This window comes from Cynocephalus volans, chromosome 3 (genome assembly GCF_027409185.1).
Source record: "Cynocephalus volans isolate mCynVol1 chromosome 3, mCynVol1.pri, whole genome shotgun sequence".
Classification (NCBI taxonomy): Eukaryota; Metazoa; Chordata; class Mammalia; order Dermoptera; family Cynocephalidae; genus Cynocephalus; species Cynocephalus volans.
Genome location: NC_084462.1, coordinates 76951220 through 76976871, shown reverse-complemented (window position 1 = coordinate 76976871; position 25652 = coordinate 76951220). Strand labels below are relative to the sequence as shown.

Genomic DNA, 25652 nt, shown 5'->3' with positions numbered 1-25652 from the left:
TTGCTTATCATTATTATAGTTGTGAAAAACTGGGTACCAAGCACAAACCTAGCTTTGTAAGGGAAGGTCCCTGTTGAAATGGCGAAATGAAGGGTCCCAGGAGGAGCAGAGGGCTGGAAAAGAGTTGGGGGCTTTATTAACTGAAGAGTCCTTCTTTTCTCACTATCAGTGTTACAATAAGCCACTTTCCTCACTGGTCCCACACACTTTCCTTGTGTGTCCCTTTGTAAATGGGGTTGCCATTCACAACTCCATTTACAAAGGGGTTGTAGGAGGTTCAAAGAGAATTATAAAAGAAGACTCCTTATAACATGTTAATTTAGCAGGGGTCCTTAACATGAGATACAGAGCAAAATTCCGGGGAGCTCATGAATCCCTGGAAACTGAATGCATAACTTTCTCTATGTTCTCCTTTTGGGTGAAAGGGCCCATCATATTTTCAGAGGAGCATGTGACCCTGCTCTACCTTCTTACCTCCTCAATAAGAATAAGGAATAATCTGGACATTATGGTAGGGTTTTTTGATTTTGTTTTTTAAATAGATCGTGGGGCTGTTGAAGGTTCGAAATACACTTGGTTTGCTCACATCAGAGTCTTGGTTGGCTTCTTAGTTTGAGGATGTCTAACTGTTGAAAGATACTAAAATGAGCAGTATCTTATACCCTGAGTTGTCGGGGTGGAATCCTTGGTCTTGCTGTGGGTGGTCTAGCAGCCTCTGCATTTTCTCTGAAATCTGCATCTGCCTCTCTTGACCCAGAATAACTAGAATGTAAAATGGAAAAAAAAAAAAAAAAGAGAGAGAGAGAAAGAAAAAAGAAAACTGGAATGGTTGCTGTAGTTTCAAAACAAATGACCTCATCTGCCTAAATTCTACTTTATGTAAGAGAAACCCTAACTTTTACCTTATAAATAATAATGGACCTTTGGGGAAACAGATCCAAATACCATTTAGTGAGGGTGGGGGCAGATTTGTCACTGCTGGAGTGAACTCCCTAGAGACAGAATACAGCCATTGTTAGGCCAGCTTAGTTGTAGTTTCCTAAGAGATAAGGTCATTTAAATTTATGATGACTGATATTCACTTCCTCAAAGTAGGCAAGTAATTATACTTTGCATAAGCCGACTTCATGAGAAGTATTTTCAGTTCTATTCCAGAAGTGTAAAGGAATTTTAGAATTCTGTAGTTGAAGGACACCTGAGGTTTATGTGGCCCGTGCTCCTCATTTTACAGGTGAGCTGGCTGAAGGTCTCCAGGGTTAGGTGTGGTGAGCCCCAGCTTGCATCGATTTGTCAGGCCAGCTGGAACTAGCATCCAGGAGGAAGAGGCGACTGTTTAGATGATTATGTTTAAATATGTAATTAGATGAAGATTTAATAAAACAGCCAAACCATAATCAGAAGCCTTGTTTCCTAGAGAATTATTAGCATTTTGATCATCCATTCACTTCACCAGAATGAAACAAGGGCAACAGTCTTAGGCCACCAACCTCTGAAATGTACTAATGTCTATGATCTTAGAGGGTTTTCTGGGAGGGATTCTGGTCTGGGGGTCTGTAAACCTGATGTATGGAAAAGTTTTCCTTCTCGCTCTGTGGTGTTCTTTACATTTCGTAAATTCAGATTTTTTTAAAAAGTCTTTAGGTTTTCCGTCTAACGTTTTTAGATTTTTCTCCTGCTCAAATGTGAACAGTTCTGTTTCTTCTTTAACTTTGTTTTTGAAGAAAACCAGGAGTTTCAGCTTGGCTGGTGCAAGTTTTTTGGGATTAAGGAGAGAGAACTAGAGGAACGGTTAAGATTTGGAACTGCAGGCTGCTCTGTCTCTTCTTCTCAGTTAAGAGCCAGACAGAATAAGAATAACATTTGCTTAGAACTGAGTTTTATTAGGAAGGTAATTTGCAGGTAAAAGTTAAGCTTTATAGACTTGATTCTGCAATTCTGTTTCTGGCCTTGCCATTCCTCGCTGCTAATTTTGGGCAAGGCCTGTCTTCTGAATCTTGGCTTTTCTCGTCTGTAAAAAGAGAGGCTTGGACCTGATTATTTCCAAGGGCCCTTTGCAGCCATATGTCTGGACTCCACGTTGGGGGATTTGCAGGGAGAGACTGCTCCAGAGGTGCTGCTGGTGGGATGCTGTCCCTTCCCAAAATTGAAGGCAGAGGGGTTGCCAGCTGTGTCTCTGCAGTGCTCTGAGACCTCTAACCCTATGTGACATTTTCCTTTTCCACCCTTGTTATTTGAAGCCCATGTGCCTGTACTGACCCATGTCATTTGTGTCTTCTCTGCCAGTGTGCTGCTGCAGGGTAACATCTGGACTGGGCTCCCGGCCCCTCGGATGCTCAGCTGCCCATAAGTTCCTGTATCAACTTGTTGAAGACAGTGAGTAGTCTCCTCCTTTCTACTTGACAAGCGACTCTCAACCTGTGGATTCTCAGGGTTGGAGGGGTTGTGGCCAGTGTTACAGAGTCTAACCGGGTCTGGCTGCTGGACCCCTTCCCTCTACAGCCAGCCTCTCTCACACTGAGGAGGTGGCAGCTCTGACTCCAGGCATGGCTTTTCTGTCCCCCCGCAGCAGTCATAATGTTTGTGGGCCTTCTGAATCTGCCTCCTTGGAGCTTCTTTGTTCCATGGCCAGAGCCAAACATACAATTGCTGATGCTCTTCTAAGCCGTGTCATCCAATCTCCTCTTTCACAGTTCTCCAGCCACAGTGGCCGTTCTTTACTGGCTTGCGGGAAAACACTCTTTATGGTGACAAATGCAGGTGCCTGCCCTCACCTTGACATCCGCTTCCCTGATGTGTGCCTCCTTGCCCATCGTGTTTTATTGCCACCCCCTGTCGAGAGGCCTTATCTGGCCACCTTATTTAAATAAGTGTGCCCCTACCCCCAGGTGTTCTCTCTCAGCTCCTTGCTCGCATATTTCTTTGCACTTGTGACAGGATAGGTCTGTTCAATCAGTTGGTAGATGGCCTGTTCATCTGTTTATTCATTCAACAAATATTTGTTGAGCATTTACTATGTTCCAGTGGCTAAGATGGGCACAGTCTGTGCTGTCATGGAACTTCCAATTCACGAAGAAAGATGAGATCAAGTAACAACCTAAGTAAACTATCACAACCCCTATCTGGGTAGACTGCTTTGTTCCAAACATGCAGTGCCACCTAGGCATCTTGTTAAAACATGGTTCCTGAGTCACTAGGTCTGGGTGGGGCCTGAGGTTCTGCACTTCTAACCAGTTCCAGGTGATGCTGATGCTGCACGTTTATAGACCACACTTGAAGGAGTGAGGCCCTAAAGTTCTTGATGCAACACGATTTGTTCTTGAGTGTGACTCCTGGTGAACTGCCTTGGTGTGTGTGTGTGTAAGGCCACCAGAGACCCAGCAACCTTTCGGTCTCCTCCAGCCGCGAGAGACTGAGAAGTATGGGAACCTGTCAGCATCAACTGTATCTGTGTGCTTGTACCTCATTTTGGTTATTGTAGGTTGTGGTTTTTCCCTTGAACCCTCAAGTATTATGCCTTTCAGATTCATGCAGCGAAATCCTGTGGGGTCTCTATAGGGTACACACTGTGTAAATCAGCATTTCTGAAAAGATGGGAGGGTGTTTGAAAGGGTGTTTTTATTTCTAAGAGCAGGCTGTGTCAGCGGGGCTCACGTGGCACTTGTAGTGGGGTGTTGAGAAGAGAGACCATATTGAAAGCTACGAACTGACTGCAGAAACCTTAGAGCTAGTGGAGTGAGGGTGTGAGGGGAAGGGGAGGGCGGGGCTCAGGGCACCACTGTGAAAGGCGAGTCTGGAATCCAAGCAGTGAATTGGCCCCACGGTTGTGCTCTTGACATATGGGTGTCTTGTCTCAGGCTCAGCACTACCAAGCTGCTGCAGTGGACCCTTTCAAAAATCTTTAGTGTTTGTGAGCAGCTAAATCAATTCTCCATCTGAAGAGTTAACAGTTCTAGCAGGCGTTTATGGGGTACTTATAGTGTACTAGGCGTTGGGCTAAGTGCCTGGCACACGTTCTTGTAACTTAACCCTCCCTGCAGCCCGGAGGCAGGTGCAGCCACTGTTGCATGGAGAGCGAGACTGTGGTGCAGGGATGAAGGAACTTGCCCCAGGTCACACACGGAGAGTGTCAGAGTCAGGATTCAGCCTGGACTGTTGTGCCTTGAGTGGGGCTCATCCTCCTTTTAGCTTTTACCACCTGGATTATGGCTAGGATGGGATTTTACCATGAGTGGCGAGACTGGGTTGCTGATCAGTTGCAACCCAAGTTATTTCCTTCCCTCTTATCCTCCTCCAGTGTATCCCCAGATATGGCCCTTCCCTGTGGGCAACTTTAAAATGTTGCTTCTGTAGCTCTTTGGCCCCTTGACTTAAGGGAGGAACTTGGACAATGTGGGGCAGAAACGAACAAGGAAGAGAGAGTGGGTGTTCATTCTGGAGGCAGATTTCTTGCTCTGCCTCTGTGGGAGCAGTTCTCTGGGTGACTGTGATTTTGCTGATGGTCTGGAGATCCAGTGGTATGACCTAGTCCTTGATGGCTCACAGCTGGGAGGGAGGAGGCGAGGGGTGAGGGGCCGATTCAGTGTGTTCTGAAAACCATTTTCTGTCCACTGTGTGGGATTTATGTATCAAAGACAGTCTTCAAATGACCTCGCTCTGCTCAGGGTTATTTTGTCTGTTCTGTATCAGATATACAGTTCTAGAACCTTATGGGTTTTATGTTTTCCATTAGGCTTCTCAATTTCGGTTTCATGTATGTGCTCAGTTCTGGGTTGGGCTAAGCCACTTACCACATACAGAATTAAGTCGAACCCATTTAGCCAGGCTTCTACGACTAGGTACGCACTCCAATTCTTATATTTTAGTCAGTGGCAGACAGGAGCTGTGCTATTACTCTTGTATTGCAAACTCTGTTACTAAATCCATGCCTATGTCTCCCTCCTGGAATGTTGCGATGCCCGTCCAGTGATGGGTTGGAATCAGATCTCAAAGGTAGCTCTTTCTTGCTGCTTTAGACTCTGGGGGTTAAAGCTATTTTTCCATCCAAAGTCAAGGCTTCAGAACTAGTGGGAGTTGGGTTTAACTCCCAGCCATGTAGTGTGATGACATTATGCCTTTGTGCATTTACCTGGGCCTCAGTTTCTCATAGAGGCACCAATGACTAGTAACCTCTGTGCTCTGGGCCTGTTTGCTCAAAGCAAAAGGAGGGAGATGATTTTCACTCCACGGGGTTGTTTTAGATATGTGCTATTAGACTACTGTGTACTTACCCTGGCCATTCATTCTCCAAGGACTGAGAATTGTCCCTTTCCATTTATGTCTGGCTGTTCCCTTTACTGGAGCACTTTCCCATTCAAAAAGCCAACTTCTTTGTCTTTAGACACTGAACCCCTTGAGGGCAGGGATTCTGCTTCATCCGTCCTGGTATCCCAGGGCCCAATGCTGGACCTTGGGCAAATGAACCCAAGAAAGGAACATCTTCCTTCCATTATGCTTAGTAAAGCCAACCTAGCTGAAAAGCAATGACTGCTTGCTACTGCTGAATCCTTGAGCAAGCCCTAGGTGGAGTGACGGTGGTCAAATTGGTCTGCTGCAGTTACATGCCTACAGGCATGACGAAAACAGGCGGTAGGTGTTTCCATGCCTTTGGTGGACTTCACGAGTAAAGACATCTTGGGGTCTTCAGTTATTTGGGATCATTGGAGAGAGCATATGGGGTGGAAGATGTTGGATGAGTATCTAAAAAAAAAGTTCTTTCCTCTCACACAGGTTGTGTTTGTATTTCTTTAAAATGTCTTCTTACTTTACAAAGTTATGAAAATAACTTAGAACCTGCTTATTTTTTTAAAAAGACAAAGAAGGAAAAGGCTTATAAAAAGAGAAAGCAGCTTTCCTCATAATGGTGTCATCACACTGGTAGCCCCAGTCCAGCCTTCTGGGCCTGTGCTGCTTACCTTTGGGTTGCCAGACTTGGGACTGTCTCTTCTCATTGTGCCAGGCTGCTCCTTTCTTCTTTTTCTGTGTGGTTTTTTTTTTTTTTTTTTTTTTTTTTTTTTTAAGTCACTATGCAGTATAGATTTTAGCTTGCTGGGGACAGAGACCACAAGCCCTTTTCCCTTCAGATGCATTGCTCAGCAGTATTCATATACTTAATGTTTTGCCTTCTTTGCCTCCTGTCTCTTCCTTAAGGGAGGTTTCTCGGCCATTCTCCCCACTTCAAAAGGTCTCAACCCCAGAGCCAGCACTGCTCACAAGGCAGGTGGAATGGGGGGCACAGAAGGATTTGCCTGCAGCCTATGGTTGAATACCTGTAGGTAACCCCATTCCAATAAACCAGGGTGTTCCAATCCATTTATTATTTTATTACTGTCTGAAATTATGGGTGCATAATGACATCCTATCACAACTTTCTTTAAAAAAATTTTTTTTTATTGAAACACTGTACATATTTATGGGGTACAGAGTTATATTTCCATACATGCATACAATGTGTGATCATCTATTCACAGTAATTAGCATATTCATTGCAAAATGTAATCATTTCTTTGTGATGTGCACATTTGATATCCTTTCTTCTAGTCGTTTGGTAATAGGACCGTATTTTTCCTATCTAGCTGTAATTTTGTGTCCATTAACCGGCCTCTCACTAACCCCCGTTCCCCTCCCACTCCCCTTTCCCACCTCTAATAACCACAGTTCTCTCTCCTTTTAAGAGTTCAACTTACTATTTGTTTTTTTGTTCTCTTTTTTAGCTACCACATGTGAGTGAGAACATGCAGTATTTCTTTCTGTGCCTGGCTTATTTCACTTAACATAATTTTCTCCCTGCTCATCCACGTTGCTGCGAATGACAGTTTCATTCTTTTTATGGCTGAGCATATCCAATCACAATTTTCTTCTTCATTTGGGACCTTAAGAGGCATATTCCTGTCTACTTAAAAATAAAACAGTAAAACACTGAAAAGCATGACTTTTTTTTTTTTTTTTGGTCTTTTTCGTGACCGGTAGTCAGCCAGTGAGTGCACCGGCCGTTCCTATATAGGATCCAAACCCACGGCGGGAGTGTTGCTGAGCTCCCAGCGCCGCACTCTCCCGAGTACGCCACGGGGTCGGCCCTGAAAAGCATGACTTTTAATGAAAGAAATAAGTGAGAATTTGCAAGTTTTTAATCATTCTTTCTTTCAGAGAGAGATCTTATCTGGCTTAAGAACAATGAATTATATTGTTAACTCCGTTTGCTTTTTGTGAAGGAAAACAATTTTCAAGGTGGCATCAGGATCCTATATTATATAAAGCCCTCATGGCCCTTTGTGCTTGAAAGTTTTTTTTTTTTAAACAAAAACAATATTGTTTTATGTAACACATTTTAAAAACGAGTATGTCATAGGTATTCTATGCTAATACAAGTCTATCCTATTCTAAACAACTACATATTTCTGTATGTTAATTGTTGCATATTCTTTAGATGAAAAGATATGTAGCTATTCATTCCCCTGTTCCTGGGCATCTTCTCCACTCTCCCAATTTTTTTCCCTAATATTTCAGTGAGCATTTTTGTAATGCTTTTTTTGTAGATAATGGTGGGCAATTCTGTAGAATTTCAAGGTTAAAGGATATGCTCCTTCAAACATTTCCCTTTCAAAAGTTGATACAAGAGATATCCCTGGCAACCGTGAGGCTTCTCACTAACACAGAATGTTATTAATCTTTAAAATTTTTGCTGTTTTGAAAGCGAAATAAATATCAAAATGCTTCTAAAAATGTCTGTGCCAGATCTGGGAGTTCATGGGCTTCAAACCAAGACTTGTAACAAACAGCCCCAGAGGCTGACAGCATGCCCTCTCTGGGCTTGTGGTTTGGCCACAAGTCCTCATCTTGGTGTTTGCCTGGACTTACCAGCCCTCCCCAAGGGCTCCTTTTTTCTGTGTCCCTCTTGTGCTTGTTATACCTGATGGTGCTTGGTATTGGTAGATGCTCAGGAGTGACCCCTTCTTGCTCAGGTGTGTATGAGAAGGAAGATGGGGGACAGGTGAAGGCTGCTCCTTGTTGGGGCCCACAGCAGCCTTGGACTCTCTGGCTTGCCCAGTGTCCCTCCCTCCGTTTCTGCTCAGGGAAGCTCCTTTGCATGCTTGCCATGGCCATGCTAGTCTGTCTGTGGCTAGGGTCTCCCAGGCACCCAGAATTACTCTTTGACGTGTACTGGAAGTGCATTTCTCCAGGGCAGAGTCCGGTCACAGTCCTTCTTTGTCATTTGGCAGGTGTCTGTGGCAGATATTGTATTTAACAGGAATGGACGATGACAGGATGGTAAAAGGCTGATAAATTTCTCTGTGGGGTGAGCTCAGCTGACCTGCTCCTCCCCTCCCCCAATAGGCATCTTCTTTCTGTGTTGTAGCCAGCGTCCCGTCTGTCCCATTCCTGTATTAGGGTGCTTAGACCTCTCTTTTGGGCCAGAACCATATCTAGTGCAAGTTCTCGGTTTATATGTGCTTTTTCCTTTAAATGTAATGTTACCTGTCTCTGGATAGATCGCCTGGGCAGCTTGCTTGGTGGGCCTCAGCTTTAAGTGGATGGAATGCAAGATTGTCACAAGCATTTGACACTCTTTTATCCTGGGTCTGCCTTGGGCTCCCTTGACCTCTTTCCCCTGGAGCTGCTCTTGTGAGGGTGCATGCTCTCCAGCTGTTGATAGAATGAAGAAGTGGGAGTTCCAAATCAGCTCCACCCTAAACCCATCTTGACAAGAGCCTTGAGGCTTGCATGGGCCTTATTAGTGAGGCAGCATAGTAGTCAGGACAGTAGCTGTCTCCCTCAGATGTTTTGTTCAATGGAAATATTTCAGTGATAAACAGACCCTCCAACTCCCTTCTGAGCGCAGGGGTAATCAGTTCAGTAGCTCCTGCTGCATAGCGGGAGAAGTCACCACACCTAGGGATTACATTTGGCAGTGTGTCCTTTGGCCAGCTGCGTGGCTCCCAGGAGACAAAAGGACAGTTGCGTGGAGAAGGTGTCAGGGAAAGTGGCAGGGGTGGAAGTAGGGAGGAGGTGACCCTTGTGCAGCAGCTGAATTCCCAGGGCTGGGTTTGGGCCCTGAGTTCGCTGTCCAGCTGCTGCTGCAGGGGCCTGCAGTGGTGAGCGTGACTCAGAAATCTGGACTGAGGCTGTGGTGATTTCAGTGCAGAATCCAAGGAAGAACCAGAGCCTATTGGGTGGGTGTGGTTGCGGGGGGAAGTTTACTGACAAAGACTTGCAGACTTGGATGCTAGTAGTGCTCTGGGTCACCGGAGTCTGCCAATTACTTAGTAAGTTGGGACAAATTTTATTTTTATTACTTAAAAAAAGAAATATAAGAGCTCTGGCAGCAAAATATTATACAAAACAAGGGCAGATGGCAGCAAACAGGTTCAGCTGATATAGAGGTCATTTATTTTGTGAATTAATTATCTTTAGAGATCATCTGGCCAAGTGGCCATGGTTTTTCCAGCAATGCCCCAGGGGCTTCTGTGAGGCCAAGAGGTGGATTCTGGGCTCCACTAATACAACGTCTCAAAAAGGATGAAAACCCACTTATTTCTGATGATGGAATAGGATCTGTATTGCTTTTCCTTGTTGCTGTTGTAACAGATGAGTATACATCTAGTGGCTTAAGACAAAGCTATTATCATGCAATTCTGTAGATTAGAAGACCCATACAGGTCTCACTGGGCTGGAATCAGGAGTGGGGACGGCTACATTCCTCCTGGAGGCTCTAGGGGAGAATTCATTCCTTTGCCTTTTGCAGCTTCTGGAGGACACACCTGCATTCTTCCATCTTCACATGCAGCTATGTTGTGTTTCCCTCTGACCACGACTAAGAAAGGTTCTTTGCTTTTAAGGACCTTTTGTGACTACCTTGGGCCCACCTGGATGATCCAGGATAATCTCCTTATCTTGAGGTCCTTAACTTGATCATGTATGAAAAGTCTTTTTTGTCATGTAAAGTAATATATCCACAGGTTCTGGAGCTTAGGATGTAGACATCTTTGAGGACAAGGGTCAGACAAGTGGGTAGTTTTTACCAGGCTTGCAGGGGCCAGGAGTGAGTGGCTGAAGCAGGTCCGAGGATCCAGGTCTCCTGGTGGGTTTGGGCCTTGGTCCTCTCCGTGCCATTTGCTGCCTGCATGATGCCTGGTGGCATGGCCTGTGTCACAGGCTGTACCCTTCATTGCATGCAGTTTGCCCCTTCCTACGGGAAAAGGGTAGAAGTGCGGGGTGGGGCTGAGAGTCCGGGTTCTGAGAGCTATATCTTGCTGGGGGAATAGTTTGTGTTGTCTTTTTATCCTATTGTAGTAATAGGGGTCTGTTCTGGTTTGTTTTGGTGTGACTTGTCAATGTTCCTTGTGGACAGGGAACAGAGACCCAGGCATGCTAACTTAAATGAAGTGGATGGGGTCTCTACCCCCCCCCTTCCCTCTCAGAAGCAGCTCTTGGAGGTTTCTGTGTGTGTAGTGCCCTACCCCCCTGCTTATTTAAACCGGATAAGCTCCTTTGCCTGCATTTGTTATGAGATCTCATGCCTGAAACTCTCCTCTGTTCTGCTCCTTACGGCTTTCTGGCTCAGTCTGTGCATCTTAATTTCTAATTCCTGGGGTATCACTCTGCATGGCTGAACTTGGGCCAGGTGTCCACTTGTTTAGGGGGTGGAAGAGAGGCACAGTCACCTGGGTCAGTGGGTGGTGACATATGAGTTTAATATGGGGGCTTTGCCTTGTTTCCACAACATCTGTGGAATACTTTGTGCAAACTGAATTTATTTCAAAAGAAAGTCTTTTAAAACAGCTACAAACTTACAGAAAAGTTGGAAGAACAGGAAGAACTTCTGTATAGCACCACCTAAATTCATCAATTTTAAACATTTTGCTACATTTGCTGTATTATTCTTTGTATTACATGTTGTCTTTTCTGAACCATTTGAAAGTTATACACATCATACCCCTTTACCACTAAATACTTCAGCATGTGTTTTTTAAGAGCAAGGGCATTCCTTTTTATAACCACAGTTCAATTAGTAAAAACAGGACATGTGATGCTATTATTATTACTCGTGTGTGCGCGCGTGCGTGCGCTCCAGGCTGGTAGGGGGATCTGAACCCTTGACCTTGGTGTTACAAGGCTGCATGTTACCTGCTGAGCCAACTGGTCAGCCACAACACTTACTTTTTAATTTATTTTTTGGTGGCTGGCCGGTACAGGGATCTGAACCCTTGACCTTGGTATTATAAGGCTGTGCTGTTACCAATTGAGCTAACTGGCCAGCCCCTAATGCTATTATTGAGTATGTAGTTCATATCCAAGTTTTGCCACTTTCTACAATAATGTCCTTTATAGCATTTCTTCTCTCTGCTCTAGGGTCAATCCAAGATGATCTAAATTGCACTCAGTCGTCATGTCTCTAATCTCTTAATCAGGAACAGTTCCTCTGCTTTTCCTGATCACTCATGACATTGATATTTTTGAAGAGTACAGGCCAGTTATCTGGTAGCAATGTGGGTTTGTATATTTCCTCACTATTAGATTCCTCACAATTATGTGTATTTTTGGCAGGAATGTGATGTAAATAATGTTTTGCATCTTTGTCAGGACATCACATTAAGAGGCACATGATGTCATTTTGTCCCATTATTGGTGAGGTTAGCTTCTATTCCTTGGTTAATGTGGTATTGAATTTGCATAATTTATTTTATCTGTTCTACAGGAATTGCACATTTAAAATCAGGGCATCCTCCTCCTCCAAAGTTGTGTCTGGTTTGTAAGTGCTTTTTGTCTATCGGATTTTCTTGCTCTCTGCAAGGTATGCTCTTCCATACAGGTAAAAGGTCTAATGTCCATCTGCAGAGAGTTCATTGAGAGGGATAAATGGCCTGAGATTGGAACTGAGCATTATCTCTGCCCCTGTGGCAACAGTGAGGTCCATCCTGGAGATAGACATATAAGTGCAGTGTTCACAGTGGGTTCCCTTTGACTGTACCTGACTCTCTTGGCTACCTCAGAATTTCCTAGGAGTGGAAAAAAATAGATCAGGACACAGAGCAGTCTCTTCCTGGCACACATTTGTCAGTTGTGTAACTGCCAAAGGCAGTAGTCCAGGCTTCTGCAACTGCATCTTCTCCCTGCGAATCTCTTTTCTTCTGACACTGGCTGGTTGGGCCGATTTGGTTTGTCCAGCTTGCGTGATGTGTGCATACCAGTCTAGCAAGACCCACCACGGCTGCTCTTTGATTATGGGATTCTTTGTAGAACTGACTCTTTGGACTCAGACGCTACGATGTGGGAAGGATGTGCACAGAGCTCTGGAAGTTTTCAGTTTGATTATAGCCGATATTATCCTCGGTCGGTACTTCTCAAACTTTTTCCAGTTGATAAACTTTTACATTGGGCATTTGACCTTTCTGACACCTGTACCTGTTGTTCCCATTTGTCATTATAGAAGCAAACACAATGAACACAGGCAATCCACCTTAGGATTAAGAGAGAAAATGGTACTTTGGAAAGTGAAATAGAACAGGATCACAAAAAATAAACGTACATTATGAACAACACTATATCTTGACTATCCTAAAGCTGGGGGGAGGGGACATGTAAAGGAGTATGACCCAGTCCTCGACCTCAGGGAGCTTGAGGACTGCTTGGGGTTGGGAACCAAAAATAAGAAATGGCATACGTGAGATGTGATAAATTACCTAAGATTGGCACAGAGTTGCTGAAGGAGAACAGCTGTTGGTGGGAATGGGAATGGGAAAATCTAGGCTGGAGTGGTCAGGAAAGGCTTGACCAAGCAGTGGGTCAGAGCTGAGCCTGGAGAGTGGGGTGGAGACGTGAGTTGTTGGTAAGACAATGGCAGTTGTTACAGGCTTATGATTTGGTAACAAATGTTCACCCTTGCAGACCACCCATAGGATCCACTGGGACTAGACTGTGAGAATCACTGCAAAATGGCCAGAATTTGTTTTTGTTGGGGAATTTGAGTAATTGTTGAATGACTACCCAGCATTGCCAATCAAAACAAATCTTGGATGAGACCAATTTTCAAATTCTGTCTGATGAAACATAAACAGCAAGACTTTATAATGCAGTGTTATTGTGTGAGTGATTATTTTCAGAGTACAGTGACCAGCCAGATGGCTCCTGATTGATTTCAAAACATTAACAGAGCCTAGCACTGTGATAGCTTCTGATTTATCCCCAAAAGACAATAAGAATATGAATGTTCCCAGACTAATAAGACACAAATGCCATGAGTGGTTGAATATATAAGCACAAAATGCAAAACTTCTTGAAGAACAAACGTGTAGACAGGGGTCATCTTTTTCCCCTTTTATTTTCACTAAAATAGTCCTTTGGCGTTTTCAGTATTTCATCATCTGTGAAAAACTGAACAGTTTGCACATCAAACTCAGGCGCAACTTTACAAACATGACACAAGCCTATGGGTCCCAAATAATTAAACAATTTATCATCTCAGATACTTTTTAAAATAACGCCATGCAACCATTCACTCCTAACAGATATTCTCTGAAACTTTTCATATAGATGTTAGTAATTGGAGAACACGTAATTCCTGGATTCTGACTTTATTTTTTAACACTTTCCTTCTCCTTCCCAAGATACCAAATACCTCACTGTGGTGGTTTTAAAATATATTTATAAATTCTTTGACTCTTCTCTCTTTAAGGGACAGAGCCTAATTCTCTTTCCCTTAGTTGTGGGCTGGACTTAGAAGTGAGTCACTGATGTATAGAATGAAGCAGAAGTGATGGCGTGGGACTGCAGAGACAGAGTCACAAAAGGCACTGCAGCTTTCTCCTGGCTCTCTGTTGGATTGCTTGCACTGAAAGAAGTCACCCGCCACGTTGTGAGGACCGTCAAGCAACTTATGGAGAGTCTCACGTAGTAAGGAAGTGTGTGTTGTTTGTCAGCAGCAGCTATGTGAGCACGCACGCCGTCTAGAAAGTGGGTCCAACAGCCCCTGCCCACATTCTGAGTGCAACCGCGTGAGAGAACCACTAAGCTAAGCTGCTCTCAAATTCCTGACTCGCAGAATCTAAACAGATAATGTTTCCTTTAAGCCACTACATTTTGGGGTAATTTGTTCTGCAGCACCTATAGTAACTAATAGACCACAGAGCGTTAGCAGTGATTTTGGCTCACTTGTAGTCACACTCACCAGTATTGAGTCATAATCCACAGGGATTTTATTTTTCTAAGCATTATTTTGTGGCTTTACCTTTTAAAGTGATAGCTAATGTAATGGATGTATTAACCACTACCCTCCCCTGGTATTTCTTTTAAAGGGACTGTTTCTAAGATTAAATTGATTTATGGGTTCATTTGCTTCTCAAATATTTTTTTGATTTGTTCTGGGCAGTTGTTAATGCTTGAACTTAGTTATGGTGGTTATCTCTGCATGACTTGGGACACATTTGTCCATGTCTTCAGAGGAATCAGCAGTGACAGCAGACCTTCAGCACATCCCAAAGACAGCTGGTTAGAAAAATAAATATGCTGGACGTATATTCCCAGGGGTATGCCTGAATTGGAGTAAAAATTATAGGCAGCCCTTAGGAAAACTATACTTGGAGACATTCCATCTTCCCTAAAAGGATGTTAATAATTTAATTCCTTATCCAGTACCTTGGTATTAGCAGAAGCTTCTCAGGGTTCTGCGTGTTCTTAATTTTTAAAAAGACGGATATATGTCACTTGGGTTTCTACCAATGGAGCTTTTGCACATGAGAGGGGCTTGAGCCAGGTACAGATGATCTTTTTACACTGAGTCCTCTGTGTCTAATAAAGAAATGCTAGATATATGTGGTCTGGGAATGGTTGTGGGAAGTAGATATTGGGGAGGGTTTGGGAAGGGAAGGTGAGGTTGAAGGAATAGGGCTAAGATGTCCAGGAAATGCAGAGAATAAGGGTTTGAGAAGAGCTAGGATAAACTAAAAGTGACATGAAAGTGCAGTGGTGCCTCATGGACTTTGGTATCTTCTGGGAAGTAAGAATTCAGAATGAGTGAGTTTTCTAAGTAATTGAAGTTTCCCCCAATTACAGGCCAGATTATTTTCAGTTTTTCTTGCAAATATCTGAAGTACAGTAAATACTTTTTCACTTTAAGGAGCAGCAGATAAAAATCATAATTTTACCTTTTCCTTGTGACTCAGAATCCTGTGCTGGGCTGAACAGTAGCAACCCTTCAGCCTGTGAGGGTAGACGGGCCATGCTCCCTTTCTGACATGTCATATCTCAACGCATCTGCCTCAGGGGTCCCTGTACCTGCACTGTTCAGAGAGTGCTGTGGCTTCAGGCAGGGCTGAAGATTGCCAGGGTATACCCAGTGACCAAATTGATGGATTCTGGCCTCAGGGGGATTGCTGTTTTCTCCCATGACTTCAAGTTCATGGACTTCAAGTGCAGATGGTGGCTGTTTAGTTTGCTGCTTGGAAGCCTGTTCTGATTGCTAAGAGTTGTTGGCTGTTTTGAGCCTGGGTCTTAATTTGTAAAAGTATGACTGAGTGATGACACAGAGAAGCCAATGTCATTGGTAGAAAATTTTTATGACTAACATTTCCCGAGAAGAGGGGCCACACCACACTGGGCCACGTAGGAAGCATCAAAGTGGTCAGGAGGCAGAAGACAGGAGTTAAGGAGAAGCCAGGGCTGAAGCCATCACTGGGGTTTCTGCGGGAAAGGCAAGGCAAAGTAAACCATTTAGGATTGGCTAGTGTGAATAATCCTGGTGGGCTTTGGCCTATAAGGGTGGTCTCTAGTTGCCTGGCGCCAGGCCCCGGGATGATGTAGGGAAGGGGAAATACTGGCCTGGTGAGTTCAATAAGGAGATGGTTGGGGGGGTATAGACTCTGGACCTTTTGCTAACTCTAAGAATTGGCCATCCCTTAGAAGTGCAGTCTCTCCTCAGATCTGTAAGGCCCCCAGATGCCAGAGCATCAAGAATATGGAAAATAAAGAAAATAGAGTTAATATAATTGGCCCTGAGATTAATGGATGCCAAATAGTCAGATCCCGAATCTAAGAAAACACAGAACAGTGATCTTATAGCAGATGGGTTGATGTTGCTGACTGTCTGATTTTCAGATTTTTGTCAGATTGCTTTGGGGTCAGGACCACATGTGACACTAGCAGTGTGGTACTTGGAGGCTTCAAAGCAGTTGGAGCAGTACCTCCCTACGTGCTTTCTGCTAGAAAGAGGGGTCGTCTGCCTCCTTCAGTGGAAGGTGTTTCTTGTATTCTGCTCCTTGTTCAGGAACTTACTTTAAATTAGAGGAAGCCTCATCTTACTTAGAGAAAATAGGCAAATAACTGGCCTACTGAGAACTGAAGCAGGGAGTAGGGAATGCTGATGGGGAAATTGGTTTCCCCTCAATTTCTGGTGTGTGCATATGTATTTTAATAATTTCCTAAATGTTTAACACAATAAATTTATGAGCTAGCTAGGTTATTCAGATGTATCTTATTTTTATTTATTATATAGGTAACACATGCTTTTATAGATAAATTAGAAAATCCAGACCATTAAAAGAAATAAAAGCTATCCTTATAATACTGTTATTTGGAGGTAGCCTGTTTTTAAAAATAATGAATTCTACTGTACACAAGTTTCCTTTTGTGATTTTTCCCCCAAACATTTTTCTCTGTAGATTCAAAATGTACAAAAATTGTGAAATTAATAAATGAAAATGTGCAAATAAGTTATTTTCCAAATAATTGCTTTCTGTTATGGTAGAATTCTTGTAATCACAGAATTTTACCCTAACAGAATCCACAGAATTCCATAACACAAGAATCTTTGTAAATTCATTAAGAGATTGCTTTGAAAAAAATGATCTTACAAAGAAGAATCTTTGTAAGGCCATTAGAGATTGCTTTGGAAAGAGCGTACAGGTTGAATACCCCTTATCTGACGTGCTTGGGACCAGAGCGTTTCAGATTTTGGAGTATTTGCAGAATGTAGCAGTTGAGTATCTCTAATCTGAAAATCTGAACTTTGAAATGTTCCAGTGAGCATTTCCTTTGAGCATCATGTTGGCACTCAAAAAGTTTTGGATTTTGGAGCATTTTGGGTTTCAGGACGCTCAGCCTATATTAGCTAAGTATGATCTGGCCACTCTTCCTACTGTTACTAACATTTGAGAACTCAGAGCATTGGTACAGCCTTCCTGTTGAGGGGTTTGAAGGGTTGGAAGGACTGAAAATCTGCACATAACTAATTGCATTTGATTCTTGTTCCCTCCTGCCCTCTTTGCGGTGCTGAGTAGGATGTTCGCAGTTGGAGAGCCAGATAATGGGCATCAATCATGGTCTGGGGAGTCTGGTCCCTCAACAGCTGTCAGCCAGCTGCTGCACTGGAAATTGGGGAGTGAGTGAATTTTCATCTGAGAATCTTAAATTGTGTCAGGAACAGCAGAGCCATCCTCCCAGATGCTTGGCACGTGGACCTGTGTTCAAGTTCTGCCTCTACCACCTAACAGCTCTGTGACTGCAGGCCAGTTACAAAGCTCTTGTAAAACCCAGGTGATGTGCCCACCCCTCATAGGGTTGTTGTGAGAAAGGCATTAAACAGGATACTACTGGTGAAGCACCCAGCACCATGCCTGGCATATAATAATCACTCAGTAAGTTACTGTCATCCCCCTGCTATCCCGTTGTTATAGTTGAGTATAGGATGGGTTTGAACAGATTGTCAGGAGTCAGTCTGTTCTAAGTTCACCTTACAAATGACGCCCCGAATCTGCACAGCCATGCGCCTTTTTACTCTTCCCCCTTAGAAAGCTGGTCTAACCCAGGGTATGTTAAATCTAATGTAAGTAAATAACACTGAATCTCCTTGTCTAAAAAAAGTGCAGATACTGGTGAAGGTTATTTTTAGATATGTGAAAATTAAGGATTCAGACACCCTCTATCTGGGTGATGCTGAGATTATTTTATTCCCAGGGAGACAAATAGGAGGTTAAAAAGAGTGGCTAGTAGTTTTCACATGATCTTTTATCATCAGTGCTGTTAAGAGTCTTCAGTTATCCAGTGTCCTGAGACCTTGCACCAGTGTTGTCCCTTGGAGTTTGGGTGAACACCGCCAGGGGGGTGCATGGCCCTATCACCTCCCGGGCTGACTTTCCCCGGGCTGAGGGCTTGGGCCCTGGCCAAATTTAATTACAACCTCTGCTTATGGCTGGACCTCAGCTGGCAGGGTCTGGGGGCTTTTAAACAAAAGCACAAGCCTCTTCAGAAGTAGATTAGGGAGATGTCCGTTCAATCAGGGGATTTGTACATGTTGTTAATTCTCCTTGGAGTAGATATCTGACTGGGAAAGGACTGTGACCTTATTTAGAAAAATGGCTACACTTTGTTAACCTTAATTCCCTGAAGAAAGAAAAATCATTACGTGGCAGAGGTTGAGGCCCCATGGGGGATCTTCTGGATGATTCTGTTTTAAGAGACATGTTGCCACAGAAGTGATAAAATTATTGGTAACTTCTAACTACCCCCCTCCCCACCTCTTTGTAGTTGAACAATAAAATCTATCCACATTTCTTGCTATCAGACTTTTGTCCCTTCTGTTCCAGCTCTAGCAGTCAAGGATAAACATGACTTTTTTTTTTTTAAAGGAAGAGGAGAAAAAAAGATATTCATTTGAAAAGACATTGCCCTGTGACTCCCACCCTCCCACCATGCTGGAAAGTGGTGAGAAGGCTCTAAGCAGATTCACTCAGTACAGCTCAACAGTGATGATGGCCCCCTTGGAACCAGCCAGCTTAGCTCCTCTGAGCTTGGCTCAGATGCTGCCCACTGGTGAAGTCTTCCCCATTACACTGCCCCTAGTCTAGCCCTCCCATCTCCCTGTTCTCCTTAACAGTTTGCTTCTGTTACTGAGAGAGCAACACTGGGTAAAGGAGTGTACACTGATGGAATCGGGAGACCTGGGCCTAAAGCAGGCTTTACCACCTTCTAGCTACGCAGCTCTGGGCTCCTGAGCCTGAATTCCTTCCACTGACTTGCAGTTATACTGTGCAGTGCCTTCTCAGTCTCCCCCCTAGAAAACTGAACTCCTGGAGGACAGGATGTTGTTCATCCTGTTATTTCCAGTCATTTATCTAGTCATTCATTTCTTTATACAATTACCCTCCTAGGAGCCAAGAATAGAGAGATGAACATGATACATTGTTGCACATGGTAGGAATTGTAAGCTGCTGCTTCCTCCTCCTCCTCCTCTTTTTTTTTTTTTCTTTTTTGAGTGATCCACATATGGTTGAGAAAACTTTGGCTCATTCTTTCTCCCCAGAGCATGGCCCTAGAGAGGAGCAGAGCATGACCCTGCCTGTTGACCCCGACTGCAACACTTTTGAAACTAATCTTAGGAAATCCTCTCATGGGAATAGCATTTCCAAGTTTAGGGGTAAAGTGAGACTTCTCTGTTGAAAAGCTTTCCTGCCCTCTGCCAGCTAAGCATATCATAAACTAGGGAGAGAAGGGGGTCAGAGCATTCAAATTTTAATGAGATGGGTAGAAATTGGGAGCAAGAGGGTGAACACACGGATCAGAATTTGAGATGCCTTGTTGTTAAATGGAAAGTAGATGTAGGAAAATTTGAAATGCTGTTATTTCAAATGGGCCCAGACTTATCACCTATTTTACCTGGAGAGGGTAGACTATTATTACTCTTGCTTTTTCCAGAGGCAGTTTTGTATGTAAAAGCCCTGAAGGACCACATTCCACTTGCTCCCTTTTATTAACAAAATTGTACTTTGTAGCAAGGTGGGGGTGTGGCTGAACAGCCCTTCAAAGGTGGGAGCTTGGAGGCATGGCTTTGTTATAATAGCATGTGTGCCCCTTGGCTTCTTTCCAGTCTTTAATCATGGATGACCCCTTATCTGTAATTTCTAGGCCCCCCCCCCAATTTTTTTTCCCTCATCCTGTGTTTTTTATGAAGCTAAACAGACTATGATGATGATCTAAGCACTGATTTTGGAAAGCAATTACAGTGGATGGAAAGGACTAAGACATCCGGATTCTACGCCAGATGTCAGCCATGGAGGCTGTGATTCCAGGCGTGCCATGGTTGAGCTGCCTGTCTGGCCAGCATGGCTGGGCATCCTTTTTTGACCCCTCCTACTCCTGTGGATCTCTAGAAGCTGCTGGTTCTGATCATTCCACAGAGAGAACTGACTCACTTCCTGGGGGGAGGTGTGCCCAGAAAAGGCCTACATGACTGGTTCAGGAGTGAGCGTGGCTGCACTTCAGAATCCCCTATACAGTTTAAAGAAATTACAGGCAACCCCACCTCCTAGAGATTCCATCTCAGTAGGTTTCAGATAAGGGTTGGAATTTGTATCTTTCAAAAGCCCCATTTGTAATTAGGATGGTCAGTCTGTACTGGGAATGGTCAGCGGTCAGCCCTACTCACCCTCACTACTCAGAATGTGGGCCATGGCAGGCAGCATGCATATTACCCAGGAGCTTATCCACAGTGCAGGCTCCCAGGCTCCACCCAGGCATCCTGCATCTGAACCTGCTGTTTAAAGAGATCCACTGGTAACTTGTGTGCACATTAAGGTTGGAGAAGTCCTGCTCCAGTATGGTGTGTGGTATGATTAGTCCTGGAAATGGAATATGGATCCTGTGCATTTACATGTTTGGTTTACCAATGCCCTTCCTCCTAAGCATTGGGTCAAAATTTGCAAAGATCCAGTTTTTTAAAATTATAGTGTGAATCGTTTTTTATGGGTTGTAACTTTTACTTCTAAGTTGCTTTGCCTTCTGTTGTCCAGTACACTTACATACAATGTCGTTCATGTGAATATACTTAATTTGTAATATGAGCTGTGTTCCGTAAGCAGGAAAGGATTTTTTTGTGTTCTTCCTTTATTGTAGTATCCTTGTCTCTGTTCCCTGTGTTGTGAAGCAGTCTCCGGTTGTGCCTCACTTTCCCCAGATGGAGATGATTTCCTCCTCCTCTGGATTATGATTTTCCCTTATATACATGGCTATTACTGCACTTGCGCTGTGTGTTGGAATTTTTGTTGACATTGCTGACACCTGTGGGGATGAGACCCATAGCTACATCCCCTGTGTCTAGGGCATACTTAAGACCTGGTATTCTTCGAGTATGGATAATAGCAGTGCACCCAAAAATACCTGGGGTTGAGGGTGAGAGTCACTTCATTTTCTACTTGAAGTTGTGGTACTTGAATAAAGATGTTTAAATCTATGAAGGTGAAACAAAATTAGGCTAAATGGATGGACCCTTAGTAAGACTGTTAGGATGGCCATTGAGAACATGTCTGGGTGATCTATGTATCTACTGGTGCTTTTCTCAGCTGCTTCTGGAACTTCAGCTGTTGTTCCTTGCCCTCCATGGATGTAGGACTCCTGCTTCCTCTAGGTGGGAAGAATACTGTTTACTGGTCCAGCAGTAACTGCGGTTGATGACTTTTGAAAGTGGTTTCTCACAGTTCTCTCCTAAAATGATGACAGCCCTGGACTGGGTTGGCCATAGGTCACTCACTGATGGCAAGAGCCTCATTACAATATGACTTGTTTTTCCAGAGGATGGTTTTATACTGAGATGTGAAAATTAGTTTATTATAACTTTAAGCAATTCGTAATTGAGAAGATAAATTTATAATTGCAAATTTTAAGAAGGAATGGTTTCCAGTGCTCATCTAAGTTCTTTTTTGTGTGTGTCGGGGTTGTGGGTATTTCTCTATGGTAACAGCGTTCTGGCCGTTCTGTGCTGATGCCCAGGCATGGGTAGTTTCTCACTTTAAAACTGAGGCCTGCCCTTCCTTCTTCACTGAGAAATTTAAAGTGTAGAACTTTATACCTTTTAAAAATAAAGTAAGACTTAGCATTTACTTTAAAATCGAAAAAGCTCTGGTTCTTCTCTCTAACCTGAACTTGCTTTCTAAATATCTCTAGTGTAGTTTTCTTTATGATTCTGAACAATTTGATCCTACAAAGAATGTCCCCAAACCTTTTGTGCAGTTTTAGTACTCAGCCATTTATTTTATTTCTTGAGCTTTTTTGACCTCATGGTCAGTAGTCAGTCAGTTTCCCTACTGTCCTTGTGCTTTTTCTCTCTGGCCTGCTTAGTGGCTACTTGAGATCCAGCAGGAAGGCCCCTTGGCAAGTCTGTTGGAATTCTGCATATACAATGATCAAAGTTCTGAGTTCAGGTGAAAGGTGCTGGCTTTCGTGAGGAAGGGTAGGGTTCTTGGACAAACTCCTCATTTGCCAGAGGATATCTTTTTTTAACAAATGTGCTAGTGGGTTGGTGGCTATATTTTAGAGAACTGGGATTGCCACAAGTCTGACCTGTATCCTAGTATCTATCTCAGGAGTGTTTTTTCCCCTTAAAATTTGCTTCTTAGGAGAATTTTTTCCTTAAAGGTTTAATTCTTTTGGTGGATACATATTAATCAGTCACCATCCCATTATATTTTAGGAATGGAAGGGTAAGTGGAACGAATGAAAAGTTTTGAAAAATTGGTAAACTATGAAAGGAATTGGTACACTCTGAAGAGAGCTGTTGTAAGGGTTATTGTTAAACTGAGTAGAGATCAGTTGGTAGAACGTGGCCAGGTCTATGGTCACTGCTGGTTAAATGACCAGTGAAAGACTGAGGAGATTTGCTCTTTGCCACTGTACTTATTATGGCAGAATTACAGACCTGCATGTTGACTTTATGGAATCTTCTAGGAATAAACTTGATGATAGGGACTTCTTTTTCTAGGTCTGTATTTACATTTTTAATCTGTTCTTTCTGTTCTCTGGGACATGATTCATTACAGAAAGTTGAATGGAGAAGTGGCCTTGGGCATAGCTTAAAACAAGGCTTCCTTTAAGCAAATGTATCCTGAAATTGAGAAAAAAGGGGGCCATACAAACATGCCAACTGATAAATGTAGTTTGTCATGGTTTACTATTCCTTAAATAACAAAATTTCCTGAAAAAAACTTTCAAAATCACAATTCAGGTGAGAGTAGGAGGACTAAATGTCCGAAATAGATGGTAGCCATTGGTGGCTTTTTCCTATTTGAAATGAATGCAGCCAGGCTTTCCTGGCCAAAATGGATCCACAGAACTTTTAATTGCTGGAGAACAAATATTCATTGTCTCCAGGGTGCCCTTTATATAGGGAGGCACTGTGGCTTCCATACTGCAAAACAATAGGACACCTTTGCTGGGGATTGAAGCACTTAAACTGGGTTCCAGATGGGTAAGGGTGGGGTCTGACTTAGCTTTGGGCCCCCCAGTGCCTAAATAGAGCCAGGTTTATAATAAACGAACCTAAGTCAAGGCAAGGGGAGAAAGATTTTGTTAAACAAAATGCTCTTAGAATTGGCTGAGAAAGACCCGAGTATACACTGTGGCAATCTGAAGCGAAGTCAACGCCCACTTGGAGCTGGGCACAATGTGAAATTCCTTCCCGTGGGAGCGCTGTTGGGAAAGGAATTTTTGCCTCAATTGAGTAACTTTTCCCTGCTATTTAGTATGCATACTCTAGTTGAGCAGTTGAAGATGCAGAAGAAAGATAGCATTGTTTGAAGATAATTCTCACAGGCTGCTCTTGGCCATCTTTTCTGAGTATGCAGGCCCTACCACACTCCGTATGTCAACACAATTTTGTTTGTTCAGAATTTGGTAACCTGAGGGGGCTTGCAGTCTTGCCAGAGCACTTCTGTTCCTTACGAATAGTGCCGCTGAAAAATGCATCTTGTGCAAGTTTGGGAGTTTAGAAATATTCTTAAAAGTGCGGTGTGCTGGGAGGCATAGTCATAGACCATCCCAGTGAGCAGAAGACAGATGACCTTTTTCAGAAGGCTGAAAGAGTTTGGGACAGGTAAGCCTCCCTCTGTTCATTGTTTAAAAAAAGGAGGAATTTGTCTACTCCTTGCTTCCACTTGGCCAAAAGAAGTGAGTTGGGTGATCCATGGGCATGTGCAGGGATACACAAGTCCCTTTTGTTCCCCTTCCTCCTGAGCCGGTCACATGTGTCTCTCAGCCTGAATTTCCCAAGCCTGCAGTAGAGGCCAAGGGTAGGGCTGGGGTGGACGACCATGGCTGGCTATGGCGAATCCGCATCCGTTCCATTCTTGATAGACTTATACCTAAGGAGGGACCCTCCCATAAGGTTGCTGGCTATGCTTAGTGGTTTGGTTGGCTCCCGAAAAATGAAGCTTGCACTCACACTGCCCAGGGAAAACCTTAATTCTTGGTTAGAGTTTTTCATGATTCCATCACCCCCTTGAACGGTGAGGCCACCTGCTGTGGTGTGGGATATTTGAATTTCAGGCGTGACAGCAAGTATTCCTTGGGAAGGAAGAGGCACAGTTAGAAGGATCCATCCACATTAATGTGAGTGGACTTTGGAAGTCGTGTTTTCTTTAACTGGACATTGTTAAACCAGCAGGACTTTAAGGTGGTGGATGAATTCGTGCTGTGACTAATGAAGGCTCACTTATATTTTCATGTTTTTTATTGAATTAAAAATATCTATTTTAAAAACTCTCATAAGTCTCATGACTGATTTTTGAGATGATTATTTTCAAGGTGGGGCACTAATGAATGGGCATAATTTCCATGGAAAGTCAAATACTAAGGTGCTAGCTGAAAACTAATTAAGATGTAGTTTGGTACATCAGTGTCAGTGGGTTGAATGTGTAGCATGGCCTGTAGTGTGATTTTGTGACCTTTATTGCTTTGTTTGTCCTAAGACAATGATGGGCCCAGTGGGAGATCTGGTCACACACAGGTGGCTCTGCCTGCAAGAATATGCTGTTGCAGTGCATGGATTGGAAGGCATTGCAACAACTTTCCTTAGCTGAAGGAAGCTTTACATAATTTTTACAAAGTTTGGGGGCTTATTCCGCTTGACGAAGCTACCATTTTCTTTGCGTTTTCTTTTCAAAAGAAAACATGCAGTGTTTTTTTCTAGGGAAAGGTGCATGGTAGCTTGAATTTACTATATTTGACAGCTTTTCTCAAATGCCTTCAAAACATGGAGTTGCGAAAAAACATGCTTGAACTGCTGACTTCCTCTTGAGAGGATATGAATTTAGTTTTAGGTTTTGAAGATTTTAAGGAGGAAGGATGTCTCTTTCACGTAATGGAAAGAGCACTGTGTAGGGAATCAGCCAGGATGGTACACCTGTGTTGCTGCCTGGTGCCTGGCCTTGGACAAGTTGCTCTAGGCATTGGGTTCATTGCTGGAGCATTTGGCCTGGTGATAAATGGGGTCTCCTTACACTGCAAATTTCAGACAGGAAGCAACTGCACTCTAGACTCGAATGTTGGTTATCACGACTATATTGATTCATAAAGATTCATAGACTCATATATCATCTGTTGCTTGGCTCCAGGCCAGGCTGGGGGAGAGGAGAGAGAGGCATCATCTGTGGCTCTGGATCCAGATTTGGAGAAGGAATTTGGAAACATGAACACATAGGCAGGCTGTGAGAACTGCCACTTGGAAAGAGCAAGTCAGTGTGAAATGTAAAGGTCGGGTGATAGATGGTCTGGGACTTCTCTGTTTTCATGTCACCTGTGTTTCCCTTCCTTGTGCCTGTGTTCTTGGTAACAACTTTGAGGCTAATCCTTTCATTTTA

At 43.5% G+C, this 25652-nt stretch overlaps 1 protein-coding gene across 12 annotated transcripts in view; it reads left to right on the top strand.

The window, feature by feature from the left end:
* TLN2 (talin 2) overlaps positions 1-25652 on the top strand; it is a 410967-nt gene that overhangs the window by 66612 nt on the left and 318703 nt on the right. For 9 of the 12 annotated variants that reach the window (XM_063091959.1, XM_063091960.1, XM_063091957.1 and 6 more), the window contains exon 2: positions 2284-2373. The exons of the other annotated variants lie outside the window; for them this stretch is intronic. The gene's annotated coding sequence lies outside the window, so the exon portion shown is untranslated. The remainder of the gene's footprint in view (positions 1-2283; positions 2374-25652) is intronic. 12 annotated transcript variants of the gene reach the window in all.